Genomic DNA, 12,575 nt, shown 5'->3' with positions numbered 1-12,575 from the left:
TTTGTGGCTTGAACTACTGCTTTTTCTTCAACAAAAACCTTACAGGCATGGTGTAAGCTGCAACTGTAGCCTAAATCAACCAACCTGGGGGGGGGGGGGGGGGGGGGGGAAAACATGGACACACCTTTTTACTTGAATTTCTTTGCGATTCAGGCAAGAGGGCAAACAGTATTATAAAGCTGAACTCTTTCCCAAAGGCAGAGCTGAGAGCTAGAATCCCAGGCAAGCAGGTGTAACAGGTCCCGGGTGTGCAAAGGCCCTGTTCATTGTCTTGGTTTTACATACGGGAGACCCTGGCTTCTCTCTGCCACCGGCAGGCAGTCAGTTATTAGGGCCTAAACTCACTATATTTTCAGCTATTTCCACAAAGTATGCAGCCCCCTCAAGGGGCGGATGTTAGCTGCTTTAAGAGGCAGTGTCGTCCTGTCCCCCCACCTCCAGGGCCAGCTGCTGTGGGTGCTCGGTACCCGACCCTTAGCATGTGCTCTGCATGCTGCCTCACTGCAGCCGACCCAGAAACCACTGTTTCTGGCCTTGCTGAGACACGCGCCTTTCTCCCAACTCCCAAATAGAAGTGGCTCCCTCTTACTTCTGTACCAGGGGAGTGGTGAAGATTTATGCAGCGCATGGGAGATATTGTAAGATATCAGCCCATCTGACTGCCTACATTTGGCTTTGTCTTCCTAATAAGAGAGGGGAAAGTGTTTATTTCTGGCAAACGATCCTCTTAGATTTTAAGTAGGGGTGACTGGAGAGGCTTCATGTGCTTCCATCTCAAAACGAGAGGGACACAAGGAAGATGACCAGACAAGTCCTTAGCTGATGATAAAATGGCTGGAGATACTAAAAAGAGTTTAGAGGTGAGAGTGAATCCGGATCCAAGCACTCAAGAGAGGCTAGTGGTGAACTCAAACCAAGAAGATGCCCCATTTTTTTCAGCCGCCATATGTGTCCAATAGTGAGATCTTTTGGCTTCCATATGTCATTACTGACTTAATAGCTATTGTGTGCAATATCCTCTTAATTAACTTCTACTTAGACAAATAATAAATAATCTCCTTTTCTATAGGAAAGCTAGGACTCATTTGCCTCAAAAATAATCCCCCCCCCCCCTTCCTTAAGGTAGTCTAAATAAGTCTTTCAAAATCTCTGCTTTTTTTGATGACTATCTCGGGAAGTGAAAAGTTAGAAAGGCCACGATAATTAGGTTAAGTCATAACTAGCCCAATGCCATCTGTGCATGGAGTGTGCGGATGATCCTGGTAACAGCTAAGCCACTTACTAACCTAGTATTCACTGGGAAGCGATAAAGGAAAAAGTGACTAATGATGGATGGTCTAAGGAAACAGCTGTCATTATTTTGGTTCAGTTTACACAATTCTCGCCTTTCCAAAGATAAGAATGGGCAGGTGCTTAAGTCATTAGACCCCAGAGCTGCTGAGGAGGCCCCACAGGGGTCCAGGCTCCTCTAGGAAGAGTGAGTGAGGATTCTCTGCTGGCGGAAGGAGGATTTGGAGTCAGACCTAGGTTCAAATCCTCATTCTGTCACTTACCGGCTGCGTGACCTTAGGTGAGTTAACTCCTTTCAGCATCAAATTCCTCCTCTGTCAACTGGAAGAATAATAATAGTCAGCGGGTAAGGCTGTTGTGAAGATTAACATAACATGCCAGGTGCGGAGTAAGGGCTTAATCAACGGCAAATAATTATTAGAGAATAAATAAAATGAAGAGCATTTGTTAATAAACACGACTCTTCCGACTAATTCCACCCCCAATTATGATCTGGGAGCTCAGTGTGTCATCCTTCACCCTGGAATTCAGCAATGATGCCATCTGCTTGCTTACTCACTATAGTAATCCAAGACTAATGTCCCTTAAAACACAAAATAAAACCCTGCTGAAGGGAGAGTGTATAGAGAGCAAGCAGAGAAACTTAGAGAATAGAAATTTACTCTGTATTAGGAGCCCTGTGGGACATTCTGAACATTTGCATTGCTGACAAGGTTCACCCAATTTTAAGTTTCCATTACTGTAAAAAGTTCCTGCAGAGGTCTATATTCTGGATATTTCAGGTCTGATAGTGTGTATAGATTGGCAAAACTCCTCTTGGCTTGGAGCACCAAAGTGAATACATTAATTATTTAAAAAAAAAAAAAAAACACCAAAGAAGGTATGCCTAAAACTTCCAGTTCTGAGAGCCAAAGGATAAAACATCCACGAGTGTGTTGAATTATCCCTGGCACCCTTTTTATCTCCTGTGGTGTATGCTATACAATGAAACCAAGAAATTATTATGTGTTTCATAGAATTAGTCTGAGGAAAGAGAGAATTTGCTTTACCAAATGTATGAAGAAGAGCTTCTCACTGCACCTAGAGAGCTGAGTCTAGCTTTCGGCTCCCTCCATATGTAAGAAAGTCGCTATATTTTTAATACTCATTGATTGGAAAGATATATAAGAACAGAGTGACAGTATAAATTTAGAAAAGCTCTTCAATGCATTTGTAGTTTGTTAATGACAAACACCTACATTTGGACCTGAGTACATTTCTATGCCAGTCGTTTTATTATTCAGTCTACAGAAAGCGTCTGATGCACATAAAGCGTCTCTGACCCCTTGCAATAACTCAGTGTCCCTGAGGGCAAATTCAGCCACCAACTGGGAACCATGGACTCTGAGCACAAACGTGATGGGAAGGCAGGAAGGGATGCCTGGCACATCCTGAAAGCGTTCTCTGCATTTTAAACAAGGTGAGAGAAAACTGCTTTCCCCTGAACATCCGACCCTAAGAAGCGATTCTCGTTTGGAAACTAGTTTCATTTCCATGTGCTTGGAAATCCCACCCATGCTACAGTTTTCCAGCTCCCTACAAAACAATAAGTATTGCCAATAAAATATTTATTGAATGATAATGATCTTGCTTATAACCTCCATGGTGTCTATCCCTTTAATTAACCACATTCATTGTGTTGTCTTTGTGATATTTTGATAGTTTCCAGATGCAGGTATACCTTAAATGAATAGGAAGAGGGGGAAAAAAACAAAGTTACTTAAAAATAGAACCAGAACTGTAGCTACCACATGTGTTTTAAATATATTACCCATACAATTAAGAATACAGTATTATAAACTGGCTCTATAAATCTTATAATAAAAACAGTAACACACCAACTCTTCTTAGCCACAAAGAGGCCCTTAATACTATTATAGGTTCCATGATAATGTGGTTTTGGGGCTGGCTTACTATTTTGTAGTAAGAATGTTAGCTAGCTGAGATAAATCACAGCACATCCCCTTGTGTGGACCTAAAATGAAGGGGGAGAAAAATCTCGCAAGGCAGGAGCAAGCTCAGCGCGTCCCTGCTACCTTCAGTATTCCTGGAAATCCTTTGGATTTTTACTACCATTTAAGAGTGCTAAGAAAATTTATTTTTCAGACAGGGCTTCAGACATTGCTCTGCAGACAGCACAATCGAGATCTTTTGCCTTCAACTTCAGACCCCAACTAATCCAGGAGAGTGAGGAAAGGTCTGTGTTGGTGTGAATACACTTTGTAAATTATAAGGTGCTAGCCTATGCAAATGTCAGCAATTAAAATTACTGATTACACTTCTCCCTGACCTTGACTCAGTTGGTAGGAAAAATAACTTTCTGACACTTCCAACAAGAAGGTATTTCAACATTATGAAGAGATTTGGGTTTTTTTTCCCCCCCTGAGAATATGCAAAAGTAGAAATAATAGCATAACAAACTCTCACATACCTACCTCCTAGTTCTGGTGTATGGCAACTTATGCCATTTACAATCTTCACGTCCCCCCCCACACACACACACTGGTATTTTAGTACCAGACATCATATCATTTCAGCGCAGATATTTCACTCTACATGTCAAAGACATGAGAACTCCTTTTCCAAAACAGCATTAATCGTAAATTCACTTATACTTAAACCAGTGACAAGAATTTCTTAATAGTCTCTACTATGTAGGGTTCAAATTTCCCCAAATGTCCCATATTTATTTTTTATCACATATATCTTCAGCTTTTAAGGATAGTAGCTGTTTTTAGGGAACTCAGCTGAAATCCCCTTGCAGTTCCTCTTAGAAATATTTCTTTAAATAAGTGCTTAGTCATGGGGCATTTTATCACGGATTCGACAATTGCCCTAGGCCTTTACGGAGATGGGCCCCCACCACACCAGGGTAGAAATGGACTCTGCTAAGGCTTTCCTCACTGTAAGTCTTACCGTAGGGCAGCACCTTACAGTGCAAAGAAGTGAGAGTCAACAAACCTTGATTCTAATCTTAATTCAGTCATTAGATAACCGTATGACCTTGAGCAAATCCATTTTTTTCTCTATGTCTGTTTCCAGGCCTGTAAAATTAGGGGTTGGCCTGTGTCATCTCTCCAGTTCTTTCTGGTTGTTGAGGTTCAATATGTTTGATTTTATGATTAACGAATTTCAAGTACTACATCTTCATGATGTTATCTGCGCAGATGGGAACAGGTCTTTTAGAGAAAAGAGCAGGGTATTTGAAATCATCAGACCAGTCAAATCCTGACTTGAGTTCCCTTGGGTAAGTTATCAACCTTTCTGAGCCTCAATGTCATATTGTATTACAATGATTTATTGTACTTATCCACCCCACCCACTAGATTCAAACTTCTATGGAGCGAGATTTTCTCATACTCGTCTATCATCGAAGCCCACTGTTGTGTCTAGAACCTGGAAGGTACGTGATGCACACCTTGACGCGGTAAATATTGAATATTTTACTCACCATAAAAATCCGACTTTGTGACCTTTGGTAAGAGATGATTGGCTTTTTTTTTCCTCTGCTAAATTTCATCTCTCTGGAAATGTTTATGTGTTTGCTTGCTTCTTTTTTTATTTTTTAGAGACAGAGAGAGAAAGAGTGTGAGTGAGAGAGCACCAGGAGGGGTAGGAGAGGGAGAGAGAGAATCTTAAGCAGGCTCTACCCTGGGGGTGGAGCCTAAGGCCAGGGCTCCATCTCACACCCTGAGGTCATAATCTGAGCCTAAATCTAGAGTGAGACGTGTAACTCACTGAGCCACCCAGATGCCCTTTTTTATTTTCTAGAAAAAGATTTTATTAATTCATGAGAGACACAGGCTGGGGAGATGCAGGCTCCTCGGAGGGAGCCCGACGTAGGACTCAATTCCCCGGATGGGGTTCATTCCCTGAGCTAAAGGCAGATGCTCAGATGCTCAACTACTGAGCCACCCAGGCGTCCCCCTTTCCTTCTTTTTTAAATGTAGAATTCTATACACCCATCACCATTTTTATTTTTCAATAATGAGTTTGGGGTCATTCTTTGGGGTAACTGGCTAGTAGCTTATTGCCAGTCTAATAAGGCATTTTTATCAACTTTACATGTCAAAATAATGCAGGAGGTAGTGTAACAGCAACAGTATATTTTAGAAACATGAATTTTCTGATGATCAGAAATGTTCACTGGGCCTAGTTCCCTTAAAATGGTCCTGATTCAGTTTCCAATGCAGCTGAATATGAACAGCTCTGACTGTGGCTATTTCCTCCTATGGTCTCTCTCTTTTGTGTAATGACACCCAATTTTGTTGATCGTTTCATGACTCCTGATCACACTCAGGTACTGTTTTGAAATGTGAACATTTTCCTGAACTGTGTTCAAATCTGGGACAGCTGCTAGAGCAGCATTCCCTGAAAGGCATACTAATATGAACAATCACACTCACAAAAACCAGTGACGGGACAGACACATTTAGGAAAGTTTGCATACGGTAAGTTCTCAGTGATTCACAAACACCACAAGTGCACGGAAGATTCTGGAAAGTCTTGCCACAAAGATATGTCTTTGTTGTAAAACTTGTTTATCTCAGCATTTCTCAAACTTCCTTATTTCACGTGCCACGAGGAAAACTAGGACTCAAAGCTAAGATGCCATCAAAGAGGATATCAGAGATGTTAAAATTCAAAACTCGGGCCATCTGGGGCAGATGAGATGCGGTGTGTCACCGCAGAAGCTTTTGTCAAGCATCACCTAGGGCCCTACTGGGGACCCAGTGCTCTCTGCAACACCACTTTGGAAAACTATGCTGTTTCACAATTATCTCCGAGGAAGGGGATGGAATACTATTTTTTTTTTTCCTATTAAGAAGTAAAAGAATAAACCTTTTGAGGTTAAAAACAGGGAACACTGGTCACCCGATTTGAGTGCGAAACACACCTGGGGTCCAGTTAAAAACTGCCAGGTCCACGCCAGAGTGTAACTGTCCAGCTGTCCTCAGGGAGCGTGTAAATCTCTTTAAATTAAGATGCATGTAATTAAGTCACTGAGCCCGGTGACCGGCTTCTCCTCGCAGGTAGTTCACTTTCACTGTTAGGAACCCGGTGCCTCTGCAGAGCCGACACCCCGAGGTGCCTCCATCTCCTAAGGCACCATTAAAGCCTCCAGCTCAGCCGTGCACAGTGAGTCACACGGAGGCCGCGAGCGTCGGGGAGGCCCGGGGAGGCCGAGGGACTGCACAGCTGCTCCCCGGGAAGGGAAGGGGCGGCGGGGGCGAGGCCGGGGCGCGCCCCCCCCCGCCAGCCCCGCCCCCGAGGCCCCGGCCCCCCCCCCCCCCCCCCCCCCCCCCCCGCACGCTCCGGACCGTCGGGCCCCGCGAACCCGGGGGTGTCCCGGGCTCTGGGCGGGAACAAACAGCCCGTGACCCCGGGAGCCCGGGTCACCTTCACACTCGGCCCCCCGGGGGCGGTGCAGGGGAGCTGCCGGGCCCCGCCGCGCCTCGCAGGGCGCCGCACCCGCACCCGCCGCCGAGATGCTGGGGCCGCTCCCCAGGGACCCCCCCCCCCCCCCCGCCGTCGCCAGGGCTCCGCCGCCCTCCGCCCCTTCCTCGGGCAGGGCCAGGCCCGAGGGGGCGCGGGGGGACGCGGGGGCCCAGGGCTGGGGCGGGGGCGCGCGGAGGCACCCCCCACCCCCACCCCCGGCAGCCGGGCCCTTTGGGGCAGCACCCTCCGCCCGCAGCGGCCCGCACCCCAGGGCTGTCCCCCCACCCGGCCCGCACCCCCAGGGCTGTTCCCCATCCAGCCCCCCCGCACCCCCAGGGCTGTCCCCCCCATCCCCCAGGGGCTGTTCCCCCCGACCCGCACCCCCAGGGCTGTTACCCCACTGGCCCTCGCAGCCCCAGGGCTGTCCCCCCCATCCCCCAGGGCTGTCCCCCCCATCCCCCAGGGCTGTTCCCCATCCAGCCCTCGCAGCCCCAAGGCTGTCCCCCCCATCCCCCAGGGGCTGTCCCCCCCCCGACCCGCACCCCCAGGGCTGCCCCCCTCCCAGCTCCCCCGGGCTGTCCCCCGCCCCCCAGGGCTGCTCTCCCCCCCAGCCCCCGCCCCCCCGGGGCTGTCCCCCACCCGGCCGCCCGGGGGAGGGGCGCGGCGCACGCCAAGTCGCCGAGCTCCTCTGCGCGCTCAGAAGTTGCAGCGGCGAAGGCAGCCCCCGCCCCCGCCCCCCGGTACCTGCCCCGCCCCGCCCCGCCCCGCCCGCGCCCGCCGCCAGCCCAGGTTTCCAGCGGAGTCCCCCGTGGCCCTCGGACCCCGCGCCCCCCCCTCCCCGCCGGGCCGGGCCTGCGGACGGTGCGCGGGGCTCCGGGAGGGGCTCGGGAGGGCCCGAGGTCGCCGACAGGTGCTCGCGGGCCCACGTGACCGCGGCGGGGCGGGGCGGGGCGGGGCGGCGGGGTGGGGGCGGGGCGGGGCGCGCTCCCTCCGGGCCCCCCGCAGAGCCCGACGCCGGGTGCGCAGGAGCCCTCGCGGCCTGCCCGGGGGAGGGGGAGGGGGAGGGGGAGGAGGGGGAGGGGGAGGAGGGATGCGAAAGTGGGTCAGGAATGTAACTGGACGCTGCGCGCCCCCACGCAGACCCCCCTCCCTCGGCTGCGGGCGCCCGCCTTGGGCAGCGAGTCCTGTGCTGTTGTCGTTCCCCACCGGGGTCGGGGACGGTTACCAGGGGATCCCGAGGGCTGTTTCCCTGTGACCCTTTGGGAAGAAAAACTTAGTTGCCTCAGTAACCGAGTTGGCTTGGAGGCAGTGATGCCGTGAATGCTCTAGGTGAGCCTGCCCAGGGCGAGGGCTGCGGTGGCACCAGGGGGGTTGACTTTGCTTGATACTGAACCGAGACGTGAAAGCAAAGCTGGGGAGGACGCGGGCTTTTGCTCTGGTCCGTGTTTGTTTGGCTTTTTTGACTGTTTCAGAGAGCAAGCATTAGACGTGTTGGGGTTAGAGTGGGGGCCTCCCAAACGCAGGCCCCGGCTGCCATCGACTTACCAAAGCTCTTAACAAACGCTGACTTGCTTGATACAGAGGTTTGAAGCGGATACCCCAGAGTTGGAAGGACTGGGAGACAGGGACAGTTTTGTATTTGGGGAAGGCTTGAGAGAAGTGCACATGAAAAGGCCTTTATTAAAAGGAAGAAGAAAAACCCCAGAAACCCAGCCCTTCTCAAAGTAGAAGTGACAGCAGCCCAGTTAGTTCCCTCCCGAGCACAGCCACACCTCACACTCCAAGCATGTGATTAGGGGAGGGAGGAATCCAGATTGAAAAGTGATGGGCTTTGGGTTTGAATGCTGGTGACACAAGCAGAGTCAAGGGGGGGGGGGAATCATACTAAGGGAAGAGACTGCAAAAAAGAAGGCTTAGCATTGTGGACTTTGCAGCTCAAAAACTCTTCTTGAGCTCCCTTCCTGAGTTTTGTCCCATTTTTTCCTTCTGTGCTTTTGTGGAGTGCACCTACATCACAGAGAATGGGGTAGTTAGGGCTGTAGAAGTAAGGCCGAAAGGACCATAACGCCACAAACTCAAGAGAAATGTGCAGCTGCTGGAGTTTTACTCAGAAGCAAAACAGTGGTGTGTTATCCTCTAAAAAGATCTCAAGAGTTATCTGAAAAGCTGACTTAGGAATTAATGTAAATTGCTGTTTCCAAGGCAGCCCTAAATAAAGTAACCTAAATTGAGATGTACTTTGCATTAAAGAATATATATTCATAGAAAGCAAAAACCAGCGATTTTTGTAAACTGAATCATAGTCTAAATATGTAAACAGAGAGGTTATTCTGTAGTGAAAACTTTGCTGGACATCTAACCATCCCCAGTTTCCTCTTTTTTTTTTTTTGACTTCAGAGTTGTCTCACTAGTAAAATGGAAATGATAATAATAAGTAACACTTGGTCTTCTTTGGGTTGGGAGCCTTGGACTTTGCACAGTACTTTCTAGATAGAGGATCTTCAGTTCAACTGGCAGAGGTCTTCATTCTCACAATGTTGGCATAAAGTGTCCATTGAAAGTGTGCGTTGGAAGCTGACAAATCGTGTACATCGAATTGTCTCACACGCTGAACGTAAAGGGCAGAGTTACACAATAGTTTTCTGGAAACTTGAAAGAAAATGAATACTTTGATGATCTTAGATTTTTGTCACTTTGTTAAGGAGCCTGGTTTCCTTCTGTGTGAGATAATTAGACTTTAAAACCTTGGTCCAAACCAGAGTTGTTGCTATAGAAATGAATTGAAAATTCAAGTAAAAACTGAAGTGGCACACTTTCCTATTCCCCTACTCCCTCATTTTCATCTGAGTCCATGAAACATTTATGCGTAGGGTGGTCTTCCTTTTAGTTGTAAATCAGATTTATCAAGCAAATTAAAATAAGGAGTGAATATCTGTTAAGAAAGGATTAACACTAGGCTCTTTGATATTGTGAATTGTCCTTGTGTATTTAAAACATTTGTTACAAATTTTGGGGCACTTTTCAAGAAATCATCTATGTGTGGCAGTGTCTTACGTAGATTATTTTGGGGGCGATGCGTTTGTAACCATGTGCTCACTGCCACCCTCCCCCCCCCCCAGTATTTTTTTGAATGAACATATGCTTTAAACATCTTCACCAACTACTTTGTGTAGAGCACTGTGTGAAGTACTGAGGAGATTACGGAGAAGCATGTTCATGTTCCTAGAAGAGTCAAATCTGTGGTTGAGTTGGGGGTACTGCTAGATGACAAATACAAGAAATTCAACTGTTCAATAGGTAAGTAAAAAAATGTGCATATATGTGTAAGAAGAGATGATGGGTTCATAGATGAAAGGTACCAGGAGATGAGCAATGGAATGAGAGATTAAACATGTTTTTTTTTTCTTCTTCTTCTTCTGTTGATTCTCTAAAATGTGCACCTGAATTGCTTCTCTCGGTAAGAATGAAGATTTGCTCTTTTTAAGGAGATGTCTGGCAACCCAGACAGCGAGTATATGATGGACTCTCAGTGAAAAGTCAGTCTTAAAATGTCCTGGGAGCTTCTGGGGGGTCAGAGAGCAGAAGGACAGTGAAAGGAAGAGGTCACACCCTTACTTAGGGGAGGCTCAGATGTTGCAGGGTGCTGGGCGTGTTCTGGGAACAGTTGCTGTCACGTGGCAGCCATCAGGAAGTTCTCCAGGAGTTGGTAAAGCTCAAACTTAGGCCTTCAGGGATGTCCACGATTTTTATAGCTAGAAATAAAAAGTGGTAGAGATGAGATAAGCCAAGAGGTAGGAAGTCGCAGGGTACATTGGGGGGAATTTGAAAAAATCAGCTTTGCTACAGGAGATGGATCTAATGTGAAATTTGTCATTTGACTGGTAGGTTAGGGACAGAACAATTGGGGACCATGAGTGCCTGGCCAAGTTTGGTAGAAGGACTTCATCTGCACATAATGGGGAATTATGACAGGGTTTTGAGTAAGAGAAATACATGGTCACAGTTGCATTTGGGGAAGGTTAGTGTCGTGAGTCACATTGGAGTTGGGCTTTAGGGACCATGAGTAGCGATTGCAGGGGTCGAAGGGAGCTGGACAAGTAGAGTATTAATGGGAATTGGTTGGAAGGCAATGCTTTGGGAGTTGTCATAAAAGGAAAATTGATGGGACGCCTGGGTGGCTCCACGGTTTAGCGCCTTCATTTGGCCCAGGGCATGATCGTGGAGTCCCAGGATCGAGTCCCACATCAAGCTCCCTACGTGGGGCCTGCCTCTCCCTCTGCCTGTGTTTCTGTCTCTTTCTCTGTGTCTCTCATGAATAAATAAATAAAATCTTTTTTTTAAAAAAAGGAAAATTGATAATATTTTAGGTATATGGATGTGGAGGGTAGTGGATAAGAACTTAAATCTAGAACCATGGGAAGGTGGTACTGTGAGCTGAAATTGGGACGGGAAGCCAGTGTTCCAGATAAATTGAAGAGTTGATCTAAGAAATGGAATTCGAAACTGTGATCAGCAGCTGGGTTTTAGAAAGATAGATGAGTCCTGGCTAGAAGTAATGGTGTGAGTCATCCTTATAGAATTAGATGATTATTGGCCAGAAGCAGGGAATGAACACCTCCGTTTGAACTTGGGGCAAAGGGACCAGTGTGAGGGAGCATTCATAGTCGGAATTTTTATGCGTATAGAAGAACATATGTACACATTTATATAATTTTTCAAAATTCTACTCCTTCCTCGTCAAGTACAACAACACGGGGTTTTAATTAGAGCCCATCTACTGATCCAGTTCTGTTCTAGCCCAAGTGGTTTCACTTCAATGGCTCTTGAACTCGGCTCATCAAGATTAAAGGGTCCCACCGCATGGACACCAAATCACAATCTCCTGAGCTGGCAAGTCCATTTTCTTAATAAGCTTTACAGGCCACTCTGGTGTGGATCCCTTTGGGGAACCGATGCCTTTGCCAATTTGTTCTACCAATTCTGAGACTTCCCCCTGAGCCTCCTGTCTCCCAGTGGGAGAGCAAGAGTTCTTCCTTTGCACGTGTTGGTTTCGGCCTGCCCTCTTGCTTTTGCTCCTAATGGACAGCCATCGATAGGCAGGCAGTGCTTGCAGTTGTTTTTATCCAGATGACCTGCTGCTTCCCAAATTTAGCACTGGTTGGAAGCAGGGATGGATGTGTCGGAAGTCCTCTGCCCTGCGAGGTAGGAAGGGGATTTGGGTTGACGTGCTGTGGTGCTGAGTGACTCACATTCTGTCCATCGAAGCCTGTTGCAGATGATGCAATAAGCCAGGCCCTGGGCAGACCACTTCCTGTACCTTTGGAGACGCAGACCCAGGGTGTGGTATTTGGCAGCATTCTCTGGAGGAGCCTATTTGGCTGATCCTTTTCAAGCAAAGAGTCAGAGGTAAGGTGGGGGAAGCTGTAGGCTCTGCGCGGCACAGGTCCTCCAGTTTAGAAATGAGTAGTCAGAAATTTTGGGTCAGATTTCTAAAAGGGGGTGACTATTAACACCTCTGTCAAAGAATACCTGTCTATCCAGGTATCTGTTTATTTCTTTATTGTCAGAAAAACAAACTTCTAGCCTCTCAAGCTGCAGCAAGCATTTTGTCCTGGCCAACTTTTAACGAACCCGATGCTACAAATTATTATCTGGCTACAGATTATCATTGGCCTTTCCTTTTCCTTTCTCATTTATAAGCTTTATACAAATAGACAGATTTACCTTCTGATGTTACTGCTTGCCTGGTGGACTAGCAGGTAGAAACTAATGGTTAAAATTAATGGGGGGAGGTTCTAGGGGCAGCA

The 12,575-nt window shown here is 47.6% G+C and overlaps 1 long non-coding RNA gene across 3 annotated transcripts in view; it reads right to left on the bottom strand.

Moving 5' to 3' along the window:
* Positions 1-7,479, bottom strand: part of LOC121500471 — a 29,387-nt gene extending 21,908 nt beyond the window's left edge. Inside the window, exons 1-3 of one of the 3 annotated variants that reach the window (XR_005990393.1) lie at positions 7,408-7,479; positions 6,227-6,430; positions 1,554-1,611 (exon numbers count right to left, since the gene is read on the bottom strand). This is a non-coding gene — a long non-coding RNA (uncharacterized LOC121500471). Of the gene's footprint in view, positions 1-1,553; positions 1,612-6,226; positions 6,555-7,407 lie in introns of those variants that run through there. The other 2 variants (XR_005990394.1, XR_005990392.1) reach the window with 2 other exon arrangements.
* Between the last annotated feature and the right edge of the window lie 5,096 nt (positions 7,480-12,575).

This window comes from Vulpes lagopus, chromosome 10 (assembly GCF_018345385.1).
Source record: "Vulpes lagopus strain Blue_001 chromosome 10, ASM1834538v1, whole genome shotgun sequence".
Lineage (NCBI taxonomy): Eukaryota > Metazoa > Chordata > Mammalia > Carnivora > Canidae > Vulpes > Vulpes lagopus.
Note: the sequence above shows the minus strand (reverse complement) of the source record. Positions and strands in the feature narration are given on the sequence as shown.